The 9,753-nt window shown below is 43.3% G+C and overlaps 1 pseudogene; it reads left to right on the forward strand.

The window, feature by feature from the left end:
- Positions 1 to 788: 788 nt before the first annotated feature.
- Positions 789 to 4,026, forward strand: LOC132431591 (ubiquitin-associated protein 2-like pseudogene; annotated as a pseudogene).
- Positions 4,027 to 9,753: the final 5,727 nt, after the last annotated feature.

Raw genomic sequence — 9,753 nt, forward strand, 5'->3', positions numbered from 1 at the left:
AGGAATACTCATAAAAATAAATTTGAGATCCATCATTTTGTCGCCTGAACTCTTTTTTACAATACACATATTTTAAATGAAAATGAGTAACCTAGGCATAGCAAGTAGGTTTTAGCCCTGATTGACTGATGAAGTTCACCTGACATGCAATTGTATTGAGAATTCTAAAGATGTCTGGACTAAGTGGGAAACAATATAGTTATTGATTATCTATGTGCTATAGGCACATGAAAGGGGAATATTGACCCACTATGCATGCCACCCTTGGAGTGGGTTAACCACACAGATGACACCTGAGGAGCATCACGAACAAGGAAGCACATTAAAATTAAATGTTGCTGGGGAAGTTAGGTATGAACAGTCATTCAAAGTCGAGGTGCTCCACTTGCACGCCCCTTACAGATGAGTCAGCTCTCATCTGTGACAGAAGGAAGGAAGTGGCTGAGGGGTAATGTGAGGGAGTCCGGCTGCAGACCAACTCCTTGTATCTCTCATTTATGTTATGCTCGTGAGAAGAATCAGACAGAAGTGTGCTTGGAGATATATTGCTTTATGTTTGGGTGTGATTGATTTTCCTGACTCATCCTTTAGGGGAGAAAAGCAGCCTTTTACCTAGACACCACAGGTCCATGATCACCATAGCTTTTCAGTCACAAAAGACTTTGGGACAACACTAGGGGACAAAACAGCATGTTGTGCAGTTACATTCAAACAATTCTTTAAAAACTGGCATGAGGAGGAGACTGAGTATTCTACGTTGTAAATATTGTTATTCGTATATACTGTAAATGATGACATGGGTGGGCATTAACCGAGCCCGAGGAAACTGGGAACGACCTGAAAATTAAAACCAGACACAGCACAAGCAGCAGCCCTGGGCCACTGAGGAGCAACTTCGACTTGCACAGATGATTTTGGACCATAATGATGCTGGCTTTGAGGAAAAGGTGAAACAACTGATTGATATCACAGGCAAGAACCAGGATGAATGTGTCATTGCTTTGCATGACTGCAATGGAGATGTCAACAGAGCCATCAATGTACTGCTGGAAGGAAACCCAGATATGCATTCCTGGGAGATGGTTGGGAAGAAGAAGGGAGTCTCAGGACAGAAGGATGGTGGCCAAATGGAATCCAACAAGGAGGGCAAAGAAAATCGAGACCGGGACAGAGACTATAGTCGGCGACGTGGTGGGTCACCAAGACGGGGGAGAGGTGCCAGCCATGGACGAGAGTTTTGAGGTCAGGAAAATGGGTTAGATGGCACCAAGAGTGGAGCGCCTTCTCGAAGAGGCACAGAAAGAGGCAGAAGAGGTCATGGCCGAGGCAGAGGTGACTCTGGTAGGTGGGGAGGAAGGTTTTCTGCTCAAGGAATGGGAACCTTTAATCCAGCTGATTATGCAGAGCTGGCAAATACTGATAACTATGTCAATAACAGCTGCAATACATAGAACAGCACTGGCCACTTTGAACCCGATGATAGGATGAGTGCATAGAGGACTGCAACAGAGGAGTGGGAAACTGAAGACGGGAATGAAGATCTTTCCGAGACCAAGATTTTCACTGCCTCTAATGTGTCGTCAGAGCATCTGCCTGTGGAGAATGTGACAATCACTGCTGGTCAGAGAATTGACCTTGCTGCTCTGTTGGGGAAGACACTGCCTTCAAGGGGGAATGATTCATCTAATCTGGATCCATCTCAGTCTCCTTCTCTTCTCCAGCCTCTGGTCTTCAGTAACTCGAAGCAGAGCGCCATATCGCAGCCTGCTTCAGGGAACATGTTTTCTCATCACAGTATGGTGAGCATGTTAGGGAAAGAAGTTGGTGATGTTGGTGAAGCTAAAAGTGGAAGCACCACAGGCTCTCAGTTCTTGGAGCACTTCAAGACTGCTCAGGTCCTGGCTCAGTTGGCAGCTCAACATTCTCAATCTGGAACCACCACCACCTCCTCTTGGAACATGGGCTCCACCACACAATCCCTATCGCTGATGCAGTATGATTTGAAGAACCCAAATGATTCAACAGTGCACAGCCCCTTTACAAAGCACTAGCCTTTCACCCCGTCTTCAACTGTGATGGAGGTGTTCCTTCAGGAGAAGCCACCCACAGTGGCTACCTCCACTGCTGCACCTCCCCGCCCCAACCCGTGTTCTCCTCTGCCAAGCAAATCCACCTCAACTCCTCAAATGTCTCCTGGGTCTTCAGACAAACAATCCTCCAGTCCTCAGCCAGCTCAGCAAAAACTGAAACAGCAGAAGAAAAAAGCCTCCGTGACTTCTAAGATTCCTGCTCTGGCTGTTGAGATGCCTGGCTCAGCACATATCTCAGGGCTCCGCCTGCAGTTTGGGGCATTGCAGTTTGGGTCAGAGTCTGTTCTTTCTGATTATGAGTCTACTCCCACCACGAGCACCTCTTCAAGCCAGGCTCCAAGTAGCCTCTATACCAGCACGGCCAGTGAATCTTCATCCACAATTTCATCTAACCAGGAGTCCAGTTATCAGAGTGGCCCAATTCAGTCGACAACCTATACCTCCCAAAATAATGCTCAGGGCCCTCTTTATGAACAGTGATCCACACAGACTCAGTGGTAACCCAGCTCCATCTCTTCATCACCCCAAAAGGACTTGACTCAGGCAAAGAATGGCTTCAGTTCTGTGCAGGCCATGCAGTTGCAGAACCCGCAATCTGTTGAAGATGCTACAGGCTCTGCACCTTCCACTTCTAGCATCCCCCCTCTCAGTGAAACGGTATCTGCAAATTCCTTACTGACGACAGCCAATCAGTACTCATCCTCCTTGGGTGGCTTGAGCCACAATGAGGAGATTCCAAATACTACCAGCACACAACACAGCAGCATGTTATCTTCTCAGCAGAATACCCTTTCATCATCAACATCTTCTGAGCGGACTTCGACATCCACTATTTTGCACACAAGCATGGAGAGTGAGGCAAATCTTCATTCTTCCTCCAGCACTTTCTCCACCACATCCAGCACAGTCTCTGCACCAATGGTCAGTGTCTCTTCCAGTCTCAATAGTGGCAGGAGCTTGGGCCTCAGTCTAGGCAGCAACTCTACCATCATAGCCTCCACTTGAAGCTCAGTTGCTATGACTTCAGGAAAAGCTCCTCCCAACCTCCCTCCTGGGGTCCTGCTGTTGTTGCCTAATCCATATATTATGGCTCCAGGGCTGTTACATGTCTACCCGCCACAAGTATATGGTTATGATGACCTGCAGATGCTTCAGACAAGATTTCCATTGGATTACTACAGCCTCCCATTTCCCACACCCACCACTCCGCTGACTGGGAGGGATGGTAGCCTGGCCAGCAACACTTATTCTGGTGACCTCACAAAGTTCGGCCATGGGGATGCCTCGTCCCCAGCCACAGCCACAGCCTTAGCCCAGCCCCAGCATAACCAGACACAGACTCACTACACCATGCAGCAGACATTCCTGAACCCGGCGCTGCATCCTGGCTACAGTTACAACAGCCTGCCATACTACACAGGGGTTCCGGGCCTCCCCAGCACCTTCCAGTATGGGCCTGCTGTGTTCCCTGTGGCTCCTACCTCTTCCAAGAAGCATGGTGTGACTGTCAGTGTGAATGCATCAGCCACCCTTTCCCAACAGCCAAGTGGATATGGGTCTCATGGATACAACACTGGTGTATCAGTCACCTCCAGTAACACAGGTGTGCCAGATATCTCAGGTTCTGTGTACTCCAAAACCCAGCAGGCCTTTGAGAAACAAGGTTTTCATTCCAGTACTCCTGCTGCCTCCTTCAACTTGCGTTCATCCCTAGGAAGTAGGGGGCATCAATCTGGCCACATCTGCTGCCTACCCACCTGCCCCCTTTAGGCACATTCTGACCCCCCATCAGCAGCCTCACTCCCAGATCCTTCACCATCACGTGCAGCAGGATGGCCACACAGGCAGTGGGCAATGTAAGCAGACCAGCTCCATCCCACAGAAGCCCCAGACCAGCAAGTCTGCCTACAACAGCTATAGCTGGGGTCCCAACTGAGTCCCTGACTCTCTTCTCCTGGTCCCATCTTCTGAGAGGGCTTCTCAGCCTGGTAACTACGGAAACAGCATTAAAGAGAGAAAGGAATGTGGGGGAGGTTCTGCTGCACCCACCCCCAGCGGCCCATCCCATGCCTCAGCTTCATGTCTGTACCATCCCCACTCTGTTGTATGTATTATAGGATTTATATTTTCTCCTTTTTTTTCCTTCCTTTCCTCTCCTCCTCCCCCACTGGATTCAAGATTATGAAACTTTGCTGTGGGCCCTGCCCTCCCTTTTCCTCCTCCTGTTCACCCTGGTGGGGTTTGGGGGAGGGGGGAAGGGGGGACCCCCAAATATATATCAGCCCAACAGCCCTAAGTCTCCTTCTTTATTATTAGGAAACAAACCAACAACAACAAAAAATGGCATCATGAATATGAACAGCATTGTCAGATGAATTAGTTGAATTGTTTTTTTTTTTTTTTGTACTGTGTCCTGAAATTTAATGGATTAATGTGTCTGGTATATGTAAAAAGAAAACCTGTACTACAAAAAAACACACACCAAAACTGGCATGAATGACAAGCAGAGATTAACAGCCTTGAAATGCTGAGCTCCACTGAGCAACAGAAGTCTTAGCTTGGTAGAATAACAATCTAGATATGATCGTGGATATACATAACATATTCTTGTTGAATATAAAATCAAATTAATACCAGTATGTTAAATGGTAGGACATTTTTAGAGTACATTTTTCCCCTCGGCATGACCTATCAAGCTTGACATTTCCTGACTTTTTGCCCCTACATTTTCAGTCCCTTCTCTCATGCATTTTTATGCATACAGAATTGAAGTTGACAGGCATCTTCTTCTCACTTGCTTTCTTTCTTTGCGTGTGTATGTGTGTAGGGGGCTGTATACACACATACACACTCACTATGGAGGCCCTTATAAAATGCAGAACGGGTATGCATCAAGTCAGAAATAACAAATGTTCAAAGTAAAAATATGATATTCATTTCAAAGCATTCTTCAGTTGCATAGTGATCTGAAAGTCAGGAATTACTTGCTGGATCTGAACTCACTACTAACATCCATGTTCATGCTAGTATGAACAGCTACTGGTGAAGAATCATTGTAGCTTCTAAGAAGGAAAAGACAGATATACCTATATCTATATGTATATCTATATCAGCAATGCCCCATTATATACCTATACATATACATATATAAAACATGCTTATATATGTGTGCCATTCTATCAGTTTCTGTATGTATATGTAAAATGGGGCATTACTATTCTTTAAATTCATATGTGGCTTATCACATTAGGAATAAAACTACCACTTGGTTACTTTTAGTAGTAGAAGTGAACTCAAATGGCTATTTTCTGAAATCTGTACCCTTGGAAGGAAAAATTAAACCCATCTCTTCTCTTGTACTCTAGCAATGGTGAGGTGAGGGTCGCTGGTAGCAGCGCCTGCTGGGAAGCCTCAAGCAATGCAGCAGCAGGAAGGTGAGGACCCAGCTTTGTGAAATGGTAACAGAAAGGAAGTGGTAAAGACACCTGTGAACATATTTGACCAGGATTTGCCACTGATTGGGTTTGAAAGAGGGAGATATGTAGGACCCAAAAAATGACACTGAATTCCCATATTTAAGGAACCAGGAAAACACTTAGATTTTATCAGAAATAGGGAAAGCGATAGTTTTGTGGCAGATTAGATTTCAGTTTAGACATGAACCATCGGTTCACCCAAATGTGTTCCATGGAAAGCAATGCAAATCTGAGCCCAAAAGATTGAAGAGTCCTATAGATTTTATCAATCACAAAATAATAAAATGTTCCTAACAACATCTTTAGTCATCTTCTGTTGCTTCAGTTGTTCATGAAAGTTTCGCAAAAATGCATGCTTCTGTCTTCCCCAAAACTCTTCCCATCTTTTACAGCATCCAATTCTTTTCATTTTGTGTTAGAATAACTTGGAGTTTGATTAAAAGGAGACAACAGTAAGTAAGCCCTATAGTGTTCACTATGTCTTGGACTTTTTCAAAACACTTTACATAGATTAATTTTCAAAACAAATGTATAAGCTATGTACCATTATTATACCTACTTTTTTTTTTCTTGCGGTACGCGGGCCTCTCACTGTTGTGGCCTCTCCCGTTGTGGAGCACAGGCTCCGGACGCGCAGGCTCAGCGGCCATGGCTCACGGGCCCAGCCGCTCCGCGGCATGTGGGATCCTCCCGGACCGGGGCACGAACCCTTGTCCCCTGCATCGGCAGGCGGACTCTCAATCACTGCGCCACCAGGGAAGCCCTATACCTACTTTATATATGAAAAATCTGAGGCATGAAGAAGTTACATGCTCAGAGTAACTCGGTAAGTAGCGGAGCTGGAATTCAGCCTGGCTTCAGAGAGCCCGCTTTTAATTACTACCTAGAGTGTGTCTCTAATGACTGCACTGTTTTTGTTTCTTCAATGGAGAGAGGATTAGATGAGAGCTTGAAGAGTTACACCATATCCCCATTATATCTTATGTTTGGAGGACTCAAACCACGGTCAAATTTCATGGCTCAAATTTGGAAAGTTAGTTTTATGCCTGTTTCTCTTCTCGGCTGTGCCTGTTCACTCAGTAAAGGAGATACACAAGGAGTACTTACTGGTCTTGCTGGTCTTCTTGCTTTGCTAGACTGGGCAATTGTGTTTAAGAATCCAAGGAATAGTATAAACTGACTTAATACTCTCTTTTTACTTACCTATATATTTCTTTGTCATTTATTTATATTTTAAAATTTTTCTTTTTTATTGAAGTATAATTGACTTACTTATGTTTCAAGTGTACAAGAGAGTATCATCTACAAGATGATACCCCTGTTAAGTCTAATTACCATTTGTCACTTTTCAAAATTATTACTGTATTTCCTATGCTGTATATTACATCTACCTGACTCATTTTACAGCTGGAAGTTTGTTGCTCTTAATCTCCCACACCTATTCCACTCATTCCCCACCGCTACCCATTTGGCAACTACCAGTTACTTCTCTGTATCTATGAGTCTGTTTCTGTTTTCTGTTTGTTCATTTGTTTTGTTTTTTAGATTCTGCATATAAATGAAATCATACTGTATTAGTTTTTCTCCATCAGGCTTATTTCACTTAGCATAATGCCCTCTGGGTCCATTCCTGCTGTTGCAAATAGCAAGATATCACACTTTTTATGGCTCAGTAATATTCCATTGTGTATATCACATCTTGGATATATATAAACACATACACACACACACACACACACACACATATATATATATATATATATATATATATATATATATATATATATACCACATCTTCTTTATCCATTAATTATTGATGGGCACTTAGGATATTTCCATATCTTGGCTCCCATAAATAACACCACAATGAACATAGAGGTGTATATACTGTTTCAAATTGGTGTCTTTGTTTTCTTCAGAAAAAATGTCCAGAACTGGTATTGCTGGATTGTATGATAGTTTTAGTTTTTATTTTGAGGAATCATCATACTGTTTTCTATAGTGTCTGTACCAATTTACATGCCCACCAACAGTGGCTGAGGGTTCTCTTTCTCCACACCTTCATCAACACTTGCTTGATATTTGTTGTCTTTTGATAATAGCCATTCCAACAGGTGTGAGGTGATGTCTCATTGTGGTTTTGATTTACATTTCTTTGATTATTTGTGATTTAACTGGCCTGCTGTTGGGAGAGTAAGCCCCTAGAACTAATGGGCTGAGGGAGGACTCCAAAATGATGCTTGCCATCATCATTGTTCGCATGGTAGAATGAGCTCCCCCAAATGGCTCCCACTTGTATCTGTATACCCAGGGGAGTCCCAGTTGCCTCCTGTCTCTCTGGGAAGCTGTCCAAGATGAGCAATGGGGTCTGACAAGGCTCCTTTCAAATGACTGCCTGCCTCTGTGCTGGGACCCAAAATCTCTCTGTGAGATTTTGTGTAAGCCCTATAAGAGTGGAGTCTCCCACAGCCTTTGTCTCTCTTGTTTGCAAGCTCTGCTGGCCTTCAAAGTTAGATGTTCTGAGAGCTTGTCTTGACTTCCTGGTGCAGAACTCTTGGGCTGGAGGGCTGATGTGATGCCCAACTGCTCAGTCCTTGTAGAAAGCCTCTGCAATTATGGTTATCCTCTCATTTGTGGTCACCTACCTGGGGGTGTGGGTCTTAAATAAAACACATCTCTGCTCCTCCTATGCATCTCATTGTGGTTCCTTCTTTATATTTTTTGTTTTGTGGAAAATTCTTTCTCCTAGTCTTCATGTCATCACTGTCAATAGTTACTCTGTAAAGAGTTGTAATCTCGGTGCGCCCATGGGGCGAGATGAGCTCAGGGTCTTCCTACTCTACCATCTTGGTCACACCAGAAATGCTTTGATGCTCTCTCAACACCTAGTTTACTTTGTGTTCCACATTGTACTAAAAGAAGTGTAAGGGAGTGTCTTGGTTCTCTGAAGTTCAAAGCTAGTGAAAGTGGAAAACCATATAAACCAATTTGAAACACTGAATATCATGGAATTGAACTTGAGTCTGGAAGACCTGATTCTAAGAAATCTTGAGCCTCAGTATGATTACAGCAAAGAGTTAAAATTTTTAAAAAAGGCATCCTGTTCATTCCCACACTCTAACTTTGGTCTTCTTGTCTACTTTTTCTATAGGAAGGGAATGAGGAGACTGGGAAGATAAATTCCTTTAATCAGAAAACCACAATTCAAAGGAATCAAAAATATGTTACCACATTTAGGAACATAAATTGCAGAGTGACTCAACCTATACTATGCAATTTGATTTTCATAGTCACTCTTCCAAGTCGATAGGTAATATTTTATCATCTCTACTTTAGAAAGGAAGAATATGAAACAACAAATTTCATGACTTCTCCAAGTTGACAAAGTGATTAAATTGGATGTTATCCAGATTTTCTGAATGAATCCGATTCCTATGCTCCTTTGACCATAACCTTTGGTATTAAAGTAGAATATCTCAGTAGCCTATCCCCTCAAAATTCCTTTCTCACTCTTGCTTTCATGGCCTGCATGATTTGGGAGGAGGTCCTACTCCAAGTGGAGACCCTGGTGATGAAGCCTCTCTATCTGGCAGCTATGCCATCTTGATGTCTCCTTAGTTGCTCAGGCAGAGGAAGAGAGCACTGAAGGGTCTCATACCAGCAATTAACTACTTCAACATTTCTTCTCATAGACCATTATCCAGGAATAGTCACATGGTGGGAAAGTTCAACCTTCTGTGAGCCCAGAAGACGAGGAGAAGTGGATGTGAGTCAGCACTAGAAAGTCTCCTGCCATGTTGACCTTAGATGAACAATGCTCACAGGAATGAAAAAGAGCATTAGAAATCATTATGAAGTAATTTCCTATACCTGGGTTTTCTGCAATTAATTTCTATTTATACAAATGAATCAAGGAATCAAGGAATAAAATACATTTAAATTAACCCCAAACACATCATGTATGCTAGCCACATTTAATGTGTCAACAGCCTGAAAGGTAGCCAGCTAAAACCTTTCAATGCTCTGTGAAAACAACAGCCTCTATTGTTCTGAGATTACTGACTATTCTGGTTTAGGAACTGAGATTTTAGGTGCATCCAACTTAATGTCAGAACAGAGAGAAGGAATAAATATACCTGCAAGTTTGCTTATTAATTATCTTTTTTACTGATAGCAAGGCATTAAAA

The sequence above is a fragment of the Delphinus delphis genome, chromosome 10, assembly GCF_949987515.2.
Source record: "Delphinus delphis chromosome 10, mDelDel1.2, whole genome shotgun sequence".
In the NCBI taxonomy this organism is placed as follows: Eukaryota; Metazoa; Chordata; class Mammalia; order Artiodactyla; family Delphinidae; genus Delphinus; species Delphinus delphis.